The sequence below is a fragment of the Trichechus manatus genome, unplaced genomic scaffold (genome assembly GCF_000243295.1).
Source record: "Trichechus manatus latirostris isolate Lorelei unplaced genomic scaffold, TriManLat1.0 scaffold00015, whole genome shotgun sequence".
Classification (NCBI taxonomy): Eukaryota; Metazoa; Chordata; class Mammalia; order Sirenia; family Trichechidae; genus Trichechus; species Trichechus manatus.
In genome coordinates, this window is record NW_004443951.1 from 14,439,947 (window position 1) to 14,454,226 (window position 14,280).

A 14,280-nucleotide genomic window follows, 5' to 3' on the forward strand; every position below is an offset into this window, starting at 1 on the left:
TGATTCGTGCCAGTAATGCCGGGGTGAGATGGTATCTCATTGTGGTTTTAATTTGCATTTCTCTAATGGCTAGTGATCCCGAGCATTTCCTCGTGTGTCTGTTGGCCATTTGAAAGTTCCAGTCGATTTTGATAGGACAGGGTAATACTGCCCTGTAGGGTTTCCAAGGCTGTTAATCTTTATGTAAGTAGACTGCCACATCTCTCTCCCGCGGAGTGGCTGGTGTGTTTGAATCACCAAGCTTTCAGTTAGCAGCCCAGCACTTAACTACTGTGCCACTAGGGCTCCTACCCCATGATTAGCACTTAGTAATACTTGATGAACAATAAGATGATGACAGATGATAGATGATAACCTTAGGATGAGATTTAATCTTCAGGTTCCTTAATGATTAATTCCTCTATGGTGGCCCAGTCCATAACTCACAATCCAAGTTGTGCTGATTGTAAGTTCTTGGGAGAAAAAAAATAATTATTTAATTAAGAAAAATGGAAGGAGAGATAACCAAATATTTTGTGCCTGCTTAATGGAAGAAGAATATACTACCAATGAAGTAGTTGTGCCGCACACACACACACAAAATCACATATGTCTGTAGATCCAACTACTGATTTATGGGAAATTCAGACATGCATGTTAAACACCACCACAGGGAAGCAATCAGCAAAATCCATACTGTGGGAAATACTACAGGAAGAATGATGTGGTTTCTTCAATAAGCACATTGGAAGAAAAAGAGAGTAGAGAAGGAACTTATAAATTTAAAAAGATTTAAAGGATATATCATTCAATTTCAATATGTGGACCTTATTTAAGCCTTGATTCAAACTATAAAAAAAATTCATACGGTGGTTGGAAATTTAAACACTGACAGGGTGGATCAAGGATATCTCTGAATACCAGAAATTTTCATTAGTTTTTAGATAAGATAATGGCATCATATTTTATTAAAATAAAAGTTCTTATCTTTTAGAATTCTATTGAAAAATATTTATGAATACAGTATGATGTCTAGAATTTGCTTCCAAATAACACAGAGGGGGCAATGTGAGGATGAGGGTGGCAATATAGGTGAAACAAGATAATTGATAATTGTTGAAACTGGGGTATGGGCATGTAGGGTCCATTGTATTATTTGTGTGTTTGCATTTCTGTTTCAAGTTTTCATAACAAAAAGATTGAAAAAGATTAAGAAATTGTGCTTTCAAAACATAGTATTAAGTGCATCCATCCTAGATTGTATGTACAATAAAGGTACATAAAAGTAAGGAAATACAGAATATTCCTTAGTAGAGTGTAGAACAAATGCATTGTGATGGTTTAAAATAATAATGTATATTTCCCCTAGTCAGTCCTTAATAGTGAGGCTTCTTTATTGGACATATAAACAATAATTTTGTATTTTCAATTACAGTTAGTGTCACTCATGATGCCTTAAGTTTGTAGTTGTTATCCCTGACTCGTGTGGTGACACCATGCACAGCAAAACAAAGCTTCTGTTCCGTCCTGTGCCATCCCCATGATTGGTTGGAGACGAAATTGTTTTGACAGGCCAGCCTCCACTGACAGATGGGTGCTAGATGTGCATGAGGTGCATTGGCAGGGAATTGAACCTAAACCCAAGCCAAACCCACTGCTGTCATCGAGTTGATTCTGACTCAGTGACCCTCTAGGACAGAGTAGAACTGTCTCATAGGGTTTCCAAGGCTGTAAATATTTAAAGAGGCAGACTGCCACATCTTTCTCCCAAAGAGCGGCTGGTGGGTTTGAACCGCTGACGTTTTGGTTAGCAGCCAAGCGCTTTAACCACTGTGTCACCAGGGTTCCTGGGAATTTAACCTAGGTCTTTCACGTAGAAGGTGAGAATTCTACCACTAAACCCCAATGCCCCATCTTAGGTTGTTGTTGTTAGTTGTAGTCGAGTCGATTTTGACTCATGGTGACCCCATGTGTTATAGAGCAGAACTGCTCTACAGGGTTTTCTTGGATGTAATCTTTATGGAAGCAGATAGCCAGGCTTTTTATTCCATGGTACTGCTGGGTGGATTTTTTTTTTTTTTATTGTTGTGCTTTAAGTGAAAGTTTACAATTCAAGTTAGTCTCTTATACAAAAATTTATACATACATTGTTATGTGACCCTAGTTGCTCTCCCTATACTGTGACAGCACACCCTTCTTTTCCACCCCGGATTTCCTGTGTCCATTCAACCAGCTCCTGACCCTCTCTGCCTTCTCATCTCGCCTCTGGACAGGAGCTGCCCATTTAGTCTCATGTATGTACTTGAGCTAAGAAGCACACAATTCACGAGTATCATTTTATGTCCCATAGTCCAGTCTAACCTTTGTCTGAAGAGTTGGCCTCAGGAATGGTTTTAGTTTTGGGCTAACAGAGTTCAGGGTCCATGTCTTCTGCGGTCCCTCCAGTCTCAGTCAAACCATGAAGTCTGGTCTTTTTACTAGAATTTGAGTTCTGCACCCCACCCCACTTTTCTCCTGCTCAGTCAGGGACTCTCTGTTGTGTTCCCTGTCAGGGTGGTCATTGGTGGTAACCGGGCACCATCTAGTTCCTCTGGTCTCAGGCTGATGAAGTCTCTGGTTTATGTGGCCCTTTCTGTTTCTTGGGCTAATACTTTCTCTGTGTCTTTGACGTTCTTCATTTTCCTTTGCTCCAGGTAGGTTGGGACCAATTGATGCATCTTAGATGGCCACTTGCTAGCTTTTAAGACCCGCTGGGTGGATTTGAATCACCAACTTTGAGATTAGCTGTTGAGCTCAAACTGCGCCACCCAGGGACCTTCATCTTAGGTTAGATTCCTTGAAAAACACACTCTAAGACAAGTGGACAAGACAGTTTTTTTTTTGGAGGGGGAAGGTTACTTTTGTGATCAACCCTAGTGGGGGAAGTAAAGTAAATATGAGTGGGCAGAGGAGGGAGTTTAACTGTAATGCAGTTGTCACAGAGATCTCAGCTGACCCCTTCCCTTATTCCCTAGGGATCTCAGAAGCTGGAAGGGCCCTTCAAATATATCCTGACTTGAGGAATGGGGGACAGGTCTTTATACTTGGCATCACCTTCCTGTCTACCTTGCTCCAACAAACTTGAACTCATCCTTCAAGGCTGAATTAAATGTTCCTGTACCTATAAACTTTTCTTTAAAATACCTATCTCCAATCAGATTAAATTCCTTCCTCTACTGTCCTTCCTGTATGGACCATACTGGTGAATAGGAAGAGCACTTATAACACTTCTTAAGTGCCAGGCAGGAGCCCTGATGGTGCAAAGGTTAAGAGCTTGGCTGCTAACAGAAATGTTGGAGGTTCAAATCTACCCAGTGGCTCCACAGGAGAAAGAATTGGCAATCTACTCCTGTAAAGATTACAGCCTAAAAAATCCTATGTGGCAGTTCTACTCTGTCATATGGGGTTGTTATGAGTTGCAATCGACTTGATGGCACCCAACAACAATTTGTACCAAGCACTGTGTTAAGCACTTTACTTGCATCGTTTAACTCACAACATACCTATGCAGTAAAACCCGTCCTATACAGTGGCTATGATTTGGAATCCGATTTCAACTCATAGCCACCCTAGGGGATGGAGTAGAACTGCCTCATGGGGTTTCCTAGGCTGTAATCTTTATGGTGTGTAAATTTGGGTGGAATTGACATTTTCACAGTGTTAAGTCTACCTATTCATGAGCGTGTTTTTCCACTTACGCAGGTCTCTTGGTTTCTTGCAGTAGTGTTTTGTAGTTTTCATTGGCTAGGTCTTTTACGTCTCTGGTTGGATTTATTCCTAAGTATTTTATCTTCTTGGGGGTTATTGTAAATGGTATTGATTTGGTCATTTCCTCTTCAAGTTTCTCTTTGTTGGTGTAAAGTATGGTGTGTAAATTTGAATAACAGTCGAATTAACTGGTTTTCCTTGTAGGCGTATGGATATTATCCTATCACTGACAGCATTGTACTTCAGGATAGATCTTGAAATGTTCTTTTTGACAATGAATGCGATGCCATTCCGGTTTAATTTGTCATTCCTGGCATAGTAGACCATATGATTGTCCAATTCAAAATGGCCAGTACCAGTCCATTTCAGCTCACTAATGCCTAGGATACTGATCTTCATGTGTTCCATTTCATTTTTGACAACTTCCAATTTTCCTAGATTCATACTTTGTACATTCCACATTCCAATTATTAATTGATGTTTGAGGCTGTTTCTTCTCATTTTGAGTTGTGCCACATCAACAAATGAAGGTCCTGAATGCTTAACTCCATCTAAGTCATTAAGGTGGATTCTACTCTGAGGAAGCAGCTCTTCCCCAGTCGTATTTTGAGTGCCTTCCAACCTGAGGGGCTCATCTTCTGGCACTATATCAGACAATATTCCGCTGCTTTTCATAAAGATTTCACTGGCTAATTCTTTTCAGAAGTAGACCGCCGGGCCCTTCTTCCTAGTCCATCTTAGTCTGGAAGCTCAGCTGAAACCTGTCCGCCATGGGTGACCCTGGTGGTATTTGAATACTGGTGGCATAGCTTCCAGCATCACAGCAGCATGCAAGCCCCCACTTTTGCAGTCTGAAATTAATCAAACATGCAATCAGGATGCATTGACAATTACTGGTGATTGGAATGCAAAAATTGGAAACAAAGAAGAAGGATTGGTAGTTGGAAAATATGGCCTTGGTGATAGAAATGATGTCAGAGATTGCAAGACAGAATTTTGCAAGACCAATGATTCCTTCATTGCAAATACCTTTTTTCAACAACATAAACAGTGATTATACACGTGGACCTCATCAGATGGAATACATAGAAATCAAATTGACTACATCTGTGGAAAGAGACAATAGAAAAGCTCAATATCATCAGTCAGAACAAGGCCAGGGGCCAACTGTGGAACAGACCATCAATTGCTCATATGCCAGTTCAAGTTGAGACTGAAGAAAATTAGAACAAGTCCACGAGAGCCAAAGTGCAACCTTGAGCATATCCCACCTGAATTTAGACACCATCTCAAGAATAGATCTGACACCTTGAACACTAGTGACCGAAGACCAGTTGAGATGTGGAATGACATCAAGGACATCATACATGAAGAAAGCAAGAGGTCATTAAAATGACATAAAAGAAAGAAAAGATCAAAATGGATGTCAAAAGGAACTCTGAAACTTGCTCTTGAACGAGGAGTAGCTAAAGCAAAAGGAAGAAATGATGAAGTAAAAGAGTTAAATAGAAGATTTCAAAGGGCAGCTAGAGAAGACAAAGTAAAGTGTTATAATGACATGTGCAAAGACCTGGAGGTAGAAAACCAAAAGGGAAGAACACACTCAGCGTTTCTCAAGCTGAAAGAACTGAAGAAAAATTCAAGCCTTGAGTTGCAATTTAAAGGATTCTACAGGGAAAATATTAAATGACGCGGGAAGGATTAAAAGAAGATGGAAGGAATACACAGAGTCACTACACCAAAAAGAATTGGTCAACATTCAACCATTTCAGGAGGTAGTATATGATCAGGAACCGATGGTACTGAAGGAAGAAGTCCAAGCTGCACTGAAGGCATTGACAAAAAGCAAGGTTCCATGAATTGAGATGTTTCAACAAACGGATGCAGCTCTGGAAGTGCTCACTCATCTATGCCAAGAAATATGGAAGACAGCTACCTGGCCAATCAACTGGAAGAGATCCGTATTTATGCCTATTCCCAAGAAAGGTGATCCAACTGAATGTGGAAATTATCAAACAATATCATTAATATCGTACAAAAGTAAAATTTTGCTGATGATCATTCGAAAGTGGCTGCAACAGTATATTGACAGGGAACTTCCAGAAATTCAAGCCAGATTCAGAAGAGGATGTGGAACCAGGGATATCATTGCTGATGCCAGAAGGATCCTGGGTGAAAGCAGAGAATACCAGAAAGATGTTTATCTGTGTTTCATTGACTCTGCAAAGGCATTCGACTGTGTGGATCATAACAAATTATGGATAACATTGCAAAGAATGGGAATTCCAGAACACTCAATTGTGCTCATGAGGAACATGTACATAGATAAAGAGGCGGTCATTTGAACAGAGCAAGGGGATACTGCGTGGTTTAAAGTCAGGAAAGGTGTGTGTCAGGGTTGTATCCTTTCACTATATTTATTCAATCTGTATGCTGAACAAATAATCCAAGAAGCTGGACTATATAAAGAAGAATGGGGCATCAGGATTGGAGGAAGATTCATTAATAACCCGTGTTATGCAGATGACACAACCTTGCTTGCTGAAAGTGAAGAAGATTTGAAGCACTTACTGATGAAGATCAGAGACCACAGCCTTCAGTACGGATTACACCTCAACATAAAGAAAACAAAAATCTTTACAACTGGACCAATAAGCAACATCATGATAAACAGAGAAAAGATTGAAGTTGTCAAGGATTTCATTTTATTTGGATCCACAATCAACACCGATGGAAGCAGCAGTCAAGAAATCAAAAGATGCATTGCATTGGGCAAGTCTGCTGCTGAAGACCTCTTTAAAGTGTTGAAAAGCAAAGATGTCACCTTGAAGACTAAGGTAGGCCTGACCCAAGCCACGGTGTTTTCAATTGCATCATATGCATGCTAAAGCTGTACAAATAAGGAAGACCGAAGAATTGACGCCTTTGAATTGCGTTGGCGAGGAATATTGAATATACCATGGACTGCCAAAAAGAAACAAACCAAAAAAAAAAAAACCCATTGCCATGGAATCGGATTCTGACTCATAGCAACCCTATAAAGAAAAAACAAATCTGTCTTGGAAGAAGTACAACCAGAATGCTCCTTAGAAGCAATGATGGCTAGACTACATCTCACATACTTTGGACATGTTATCAGGAGGGATTGATCCCTGGAGAAAGACATCATGCTCGCTAAAGTAGAGGGCCAATGAAAAACAGGAAGACCCTTGACAAGATGGATTGGCACAGACAGTGGCTGCAACAATGGACTCAAGCATAACAAAGATTGTGAGGATGGGGCAGGAATGGGCAGTGTTTTGTACTGTTGTACATAGGGTCGCTATGAGTCAGAACCGACTCAACGGCGCCTAACAACATCAACAACCTTTATGGAAGCGGATTGCTGCATCTTTCTCCCAAAGAGTGGCTGGTGGGTTCGAACAGCCGACCTTTTGGTTGGCAGCTGAGCACTTTAACAACTGCGCCCCCAGGGCTCCTTACCTATGCAGTAGCTACTATTATTATCTCCATTTACAGATAAAAGAGGCTCAGAAAGATTAAGTATTTTCCTCAAACAGCTAGTGAGTGGTCAGGCTGGTATTTAACCCCAGGCAAAGGAGCTCTGGTGGCACCGTGGTTAAGTGCCTGGCTGCTAACTGAAAGGTCAGCAGTTCAAACTTACCAGCCGCTCTGCAGGAGAAAGATATGGTAGTCTGCTTCCCTAAAGATTACAGCCTTGGATTCTACTCTGTCCTATAGGGTTGCTATGAGTTGGAATTGACTAGAGGGTAATAGGTTTATTTTTCTGGTTTGGAAGGGAGCCCAAAATCTGAATTACCACTTTGTTATACTGCCTTCTAGCTGTTGCTTTTATCTTTGTACTTCCAGCCCTTAGCACAGTATGTGGTCTGTTGTTGTTAGGTGCTATCGAGTAGTTTCCAGCTCATAGTGACCCTATGTACAACAGAAGGAAACACTGCCCGGTCCATATCTTTCTCCTGCAGAGCGGCTGGTAAGTTTGAACTGCTGACCTTTCAGTTAGCAGCCAGGCACTTAACCACGGTGCCACCAGAGCTCCTTTGCCTGGGGTTAAATACCAGCCTGACCACTCACTAGCTGTTTGAGGAAAATACTTAATCTTTCTGAGCCATCCTCACAATAGTAGGTATGTTTGAGCACATTGTTTCAGCCACTGTATCAATCCATCTCGCTGAGGATCTTTCTCTTTTTTGCTCACCCTCTACCCTACCAAGCATGATGTCCTTCTCCAAGGATTGGTCCTTCTTGATAACATGTCTAAAGCAAGCAAGACAAAGTCTCACCATCCTCACCTCCAAGGAGCCTTCTGGCTGTACTTCTTCCAAGACAGATTTGCTTGTTCTTCTGGCAGTCCGTGGTATATTCAACATTCTTCACCAACACCATAATTCAAATGTGTCAATTCTTTGGTCTTCCTTTTTCATTGTCCAGCTTTCACAGCATATGAGGCAATTGAAAATACCATGGCTTGGGTCAGGCACACTTTAGTGACATCTTTGCTTTTTAAGATTTTAAAGAGATCTTCTTTGGTGGGGGGAGGGGCAGACACAGAGAGTGAGTTTATTTGTTGAGTGCTGCTGGCAAATTATTCAAGACAGACAAGATGGGAAAGGTGCTGTAACAGTCCGAGGAGGCCTTCAGGGCTAGATAGTCTCACACAGGGAAAGGCACGGGGCTCTGGGGACACAGGAACACTGCCCTCAGTCATTCAGCACTATACAGACGAGCTCTTCACAGTTGATACAACCATTTCTGTCCTCATGCCCTGCTACCAGCATCTCTACTTCTTCCTCTGTCATCTTCTCACCCAGTGTGACAAGGACATGTCAGATTTCAGCACCCATGACCATGACATTCCTTTCCTTGTCAAACACCCGAAGGCCTTCGACATAGTCCTCATAGATGCCCTGGTCTTTGTTCTTGGCCACAGTCTGCAGCATTGGTAGGAAGTGCTCAAAATCCAGCACCTTCACATTCATCTCATCACTCTTGGGGTTCCTCAGGACCTTGAGCACCTTGGCGTTGGTGGGGTTCTGGCCCAGCACCCTCATCACATCCCCACACTCACTGTCCAGGATCTTACCATCACCTGTTGGGTCAAACAGCTGGAAGGCCCCCTTAAACTCTGCAGTCTGGTCATCAGTGAAGTTACACATCTTGACTGCTCAGGTTTTGGGACCTTTTCCTGCAGTAATGGAAAGATTTTGAAGAGATCTTTTGCAGCAGATTTGCCCAATGCAACATGTCATTTGATTTCTTGATGCTGCTTCCATGGGCATTGATTGTTGATCCAAGTAGAATGAAATCCTTGACAACTTCAAGCCTCAGGTTGCAATACTGAAGAATTATTTGGGCAAAAATTTGAATGATGTAGGAAACCTCAAAATGAAATGGAAGGAATACACAGAGTAACTGTACCAAAAAGAAGTGATTGATGTTCATCCTTTCAGAAGGTAGCATATGATCAAGAACTGATGGTACCAAAGAAAGAAATCCAAGCTGCACTAAAGGCATTAACAAAAAACAAGGCTCTAGGAATCTGGTGTAGAGTTGGCATTTAATAAATGCTTACTGAATGAATATCCATTCTAGCATTTCTAGCAAGTTTTATTTTAGAAACAAATCAAAACCAGATGCAATTTATAGAGTGGCATATTTCTTGGTAGCAAGGAACAAAAAACCCTACCAGAAGGGTTAAGATTGGCTATGTTTAATGTGGCAGAAAAAGAGATTGAATGAGGATACCAAAAAACCAAACCCAACCCATTGCCAATGAGTCGATTCTGACTCATAACCACCCTATAGGACAGGGTAGAACTGCCCCATCGGGTTTCTAAGGATCGGCTGGTGGATTTGAACTACCCACCTTTATAGTTACCAGCTAAACGCTTAACCATTGCACCACCAAGGCTCCGAGTGAAGATGGGAGGCCATGATTAACTGCTAAATGTTTAAGAGGGAAACAGAGTATAGTACTTAAATACTTAAACAGAAGCTCTATGTTTGTGAGTGTGTGGGCACACCTGCGCACGCATGTGCTCTGTCTTTGGCTTCCCTTGCTTTGAGAACCATTGCGAAAAGGAACATTCCACATTCATTTTACAATGCTGAATAATGGAAGGAAAGCACAGGTAGATCATAAATTGGAACAGAAACTTTGTGAGTCAAGAAGTATTCAAAATAGTTGCTAAAAGGTGGAAATAAGAACCTATAAGGAAAGGCAAAAGATACAGGAATTACAAATAAGTGTCCATTATGAGTAAAAACAGCTCTTCTCTATTTCCACCAAAATATCAGAATATGAGAAAACATATTTACAGAGTCAGTGTGATGTATTAGTAAAAGCAAGGATTTCGAAGTCATAGGCTTGAGGCTCAAGTCTTTACCTTGCCATTCATTAGCAATGTGACCTCAGTTTCCTTTGCCTGTAGAATGGGGGCGATAATCTCCAACTTTTAGGATCATTATGTGGATCCCAAAAAACCAAAAACAAACCCATTTCTAATCGATTCTGACTTACAGCGACCCTATAGGACAGAGTAGAACTGCCCATAGGGTTTTCAGGGAGCGGGTCGTGGATTTGAACCACTGACTGGTTAGAGCTTGGTTAGCAGCCAAGCTCTTAACCACTGCAGCACCAAGTCTCCATGGGGATACAGTTAGGTAAAATACTACTTTTTCCCTTCCTGACAGAAGCCATTGTTCCCTCCTCTGAACTTCTATAGACATCAACATTTTGCCAGTCTTGTTTCATCTATCCTCCACACATTACTTTCTGGAGTATTTATTTCAAAGCAAATCTCAGACATCATGTAAGTTCATCTTAAATACTTCAGTTGCATGGATTTTGTTACTTGTTACTAAAAGAAATTCCAGTGTAATCTTCTAGCCAAATAAATAAATAAAAGAATCTTTTTGCACACCATAGTAACTTGCTGGATAACTATTTCTCTGCTTAGCTTCAGCTTTTCAAATACTCTAATTATGCCCAACAGTTTCATACTTCAGAATTAAATGCATGTTATATTTGCAATATCTTTTTTTTTATTGTACTTTTGATGAAGGTTTACAGAACAAATAGTTTCTCATTAAACAGTCAGTACACATATTGTTTTATGGCATTGGTTAACAACATCATGACATGTCAACACTCTCCCTTCTCGACCTTACAGGATCATTTTTTTTTGTTTTGGTGAAAATATACATAGCCAAAGATATGCCATTTCAAAAATTTCTACATGTACAATTCAGTGACACTGATTACATTCTTACAGTTGTGCTGCTATTCTCACTATCCTTTTCCAAATTATTCCATCACCATTATCTTCAACTCACTGTCCCCTAGGCTTCCCAACAAACCTTTTGAGTAGTTGTTGTCAATTTGATCTCACATAATTTTTTTTTGTACTTTAGATGAAGGTTTACAGAACAAATAGTTTCTCATTAAACAGTTAGTACACATATTGCCCTATGACAATGGTTAACAACCCCACAACATGTCAACACTGTCCCTTCTCAACCTTGGTTTCCCTATCACCAGCTTTCCTGTCCCCTCCTGCCTTCTAGTCCTTGTCCCTGGGCTGCTGTACCTCATTAATCTCATTTTGTTTTATGGGGCTGTCTAATCCCCGCTGAACAGTAAACCTCGGGAGTGACTTCACTGAGCTAACAGGGTGTCCGGGGGCCATACTCTGGGGGTTTCTCCAGTCTCTGTCAGGCCAGTAAGTCTGGTCTTTTTTTGTACGTTAGAATTTTGCTCTACATCCTTCTCCAGCTCTGTCCAGGACCCTCTGTTGTGATCCCGGTCAGAGCCGTCAGTAGTGGTAGCCGGGAACCGTCTAGCTGTACTGGAATCAGTCTGGTGAAGGCCTTGGTAGCTGTGGTCCATTAGTCTTTTGGACTAACCTTTCCCTTGTATCTTGTTTTCTTCATTCTCCCTTGCTCCTGAAGGGGTGAGACCAGTTGAGTATCTAAGACGGCTGCTCATAGGCTTTTAAGACCCCAGATGCTGCTCACCAAGGTAGAATGTAGAACATCATCTTTATAAAGTGTGTTATGCCAATTGAGCTAGATGTTCCCAGAGACCATGGTCCCCACAGCCCTCTGCCCAGCAATTCAGTCCCTCAGGGAGTTTGGATGTGTCTATGGAGCTTCCATGACCTTTCCTTGTACAAGTTGTGCTGGCTTCTCCAGTATTGTGTACTGTCTCACCCTTCACCAAAGTTACCACTTATCTATTGTCTATTTAGTCTTTCCCACCCACCCCTCCCATCCCTTGTAACAAACAAAGATTGTTTCTTTTTGTGTGTAAACTTTTTCATGAGTTTTTACAGTAGAGGTCTCATACAATATTTGTCCTTTTGTGATTGACCTATTTCACTCAGCATAATGTCCTCCAGTTTCATCCATATTATGAGATACTACACACATTCATCATTGTTCTTTATCGTTGCATAATACTCCACTGTGTGTATGTACCATACTTAGTTTATCCATTCATCTGTTGATGGGCATCTAGATTGTTTCCATCTTTTTGCTGTTGTGAACAATGCTGCAATGAACATGGGTGCGCATATGTCTATTCGTGTGACGGCTCTTATTTCTCTAAGATATATTCCTAGGAGTGGGATTGCTGGATTGTATGGTATTTCTATTTCCAGCTTTCTAAGAGAGCACCATATCATTGTCCAAAATGGCTGTATCATTATGTATTCCTACCAGCAGTGCATAAGAGTTCCAATCTCCCTGCAGCCTCTCCAACATTTGTTATTTCCAGTGTTTTTGATTCATGCCAGTAATGCCGTGGTGAGATGGTATCTCATTGTGGTTTTAATTTGCATTTCTCTAATGGCTAGTGATCATGAGCATTTCCTCATGTGTCTGTTGGCTGCTTGAATGTCTTCTTTGGTGAAGTGTCTGTTCATTTCCTTTGCCCGTTTTTAAATTGGATTATTTGTCTTTTTGTCATAGAGGTGTTGGATTTTCTTGTAGATTTTAGAGATTAGACCTTTGTCTGACTTGTAATGTCCAAATTTTTTTTCCCACTCTGTAGGTTCTCTTTTTACTCTTTTGGCGAAGTCTTTTGATGAGCATAGGTGTTTAATTTTTAGAAGATCCCAGTTATCTAGCTTATCTTCTGGAGTTTGTATGTTGTTGGTTATGGTTTGTATCCTGTTAATGCTGTGTATTAGGGCCTCTAGTGTTGATCCTGTTTTTTCTTCTATGAACTTTAGAGTTTTTCGCTTTATATTTAGGCCTTTGATCCATTTTGAATTAGTTTTTGTATATGGTGTGAGGTATGGGTCCTGTTTCATTTTTTTGCATATGGACATCCAGTTTTGCCAGCACCATTTGTTAAAAAGATTGTCTGTTCCCCATTTGATGGACTTTGGGCTCTTGTCGAAGATTAGGTGACCACAGGTAGATGGATTTACATCTGGGTTCTCAATTCTGTTCCACTGGTCAATGTATCTGTCATTGTACCAGTACCAGGCTGTTTTGACTACCATAGCTGTATAGTAGGTTCTGAGGTCAGGTAGTGTGAGTCCTCCTACTTTCTTCTTCTTCTTCAATAGTGCTTTACTTATCTAGGGCTTCTTCCCTTTCCATATAAAGTTAATAATTAGTTTTTCCATCTCTTTAAAGAATGTTGTTGGTATTTGGATCGGGATTGCATTGTGTTTGTAAATTGCTTTGGGTAGAATTGTCATTTTCACAATGTTGAGTCAACGTATCCATGAGCATGGTATGTTTTTCCATATATGTAGATCCCTTTGGGTTTCTTGCAGTAGCGTTTTGTAGTTTACTTTGTATAGGTCTTTTACACCCCAGGTTAGATTTATTTTTTAAATGGAATTATTTTCTTGATTTCCTTTTCATCATTCTCTTTATTGGTGTATAGGAATTCAAATGATTTTTGTAGGTTTATCTTGTATCCTGTTACTCTGCTGAGTCTTTCTATTAGTTCCAGTAGTTTAGGGTTTTCTACGTATAATACCATATCATCTGCAAACAGGGACAGTTTAACTTCTTCATTACCAATTTGGATGCCCTTTATTTCTTTTTCTTGCCTTATTGCTCGAGCTAGGGCTTCTAGCACAACGTTAAATAGAAGTGGAGATAAAGGGCATCCTTGTCTTGTTCCTGTTCTCAAGGGGAATGTTTTCAGCCTCTCTCCATTAAGAATGACGTTGGCCATTGGTTTTGCATAGATACCCTTTATTATGTTGAGAAATTTCTCTTCTATATGTATTTTGTTGAGAATTTTTATTATGAATGGGTGTTGGACTTTGTTGAATGCCCTTTCTGTGTCAATTGAGATGATCATGTGCTTCCTTTCTTCCCTTTTATTTATGTGGTGGATTACGTTGATTGATTTTCTAATGTTGAACCATCCTTGCATACCTGGTATGAATCCTACTTGGTTGTGGTGTATTATTTTTTGATATGATGCTGAATTCTATTGGCTAGAATTTTTGCATCTATATTCATGAGAGATATTCGTCTGTAATTTTCTTTTTTTTGCCTAGTTTT

The 14,280-nt window shown here is 40.5% G+C and overlaps 1 pseudogene; it reads right to left on the reverse strand.

The window, feature by feature from the left end:
• Nucleotides 1-8,447: 8,447 nt before the first annotated feature.
• LOC101348332 (myosin light polypeptide 6-like) lies at nucleotides 8,448-8,903 on the reverse strand (annotated as a pseudogene).
• Between the last annotated feature and the right edge of the window lie 5,377 nt (nucleotides 8,904-14,280).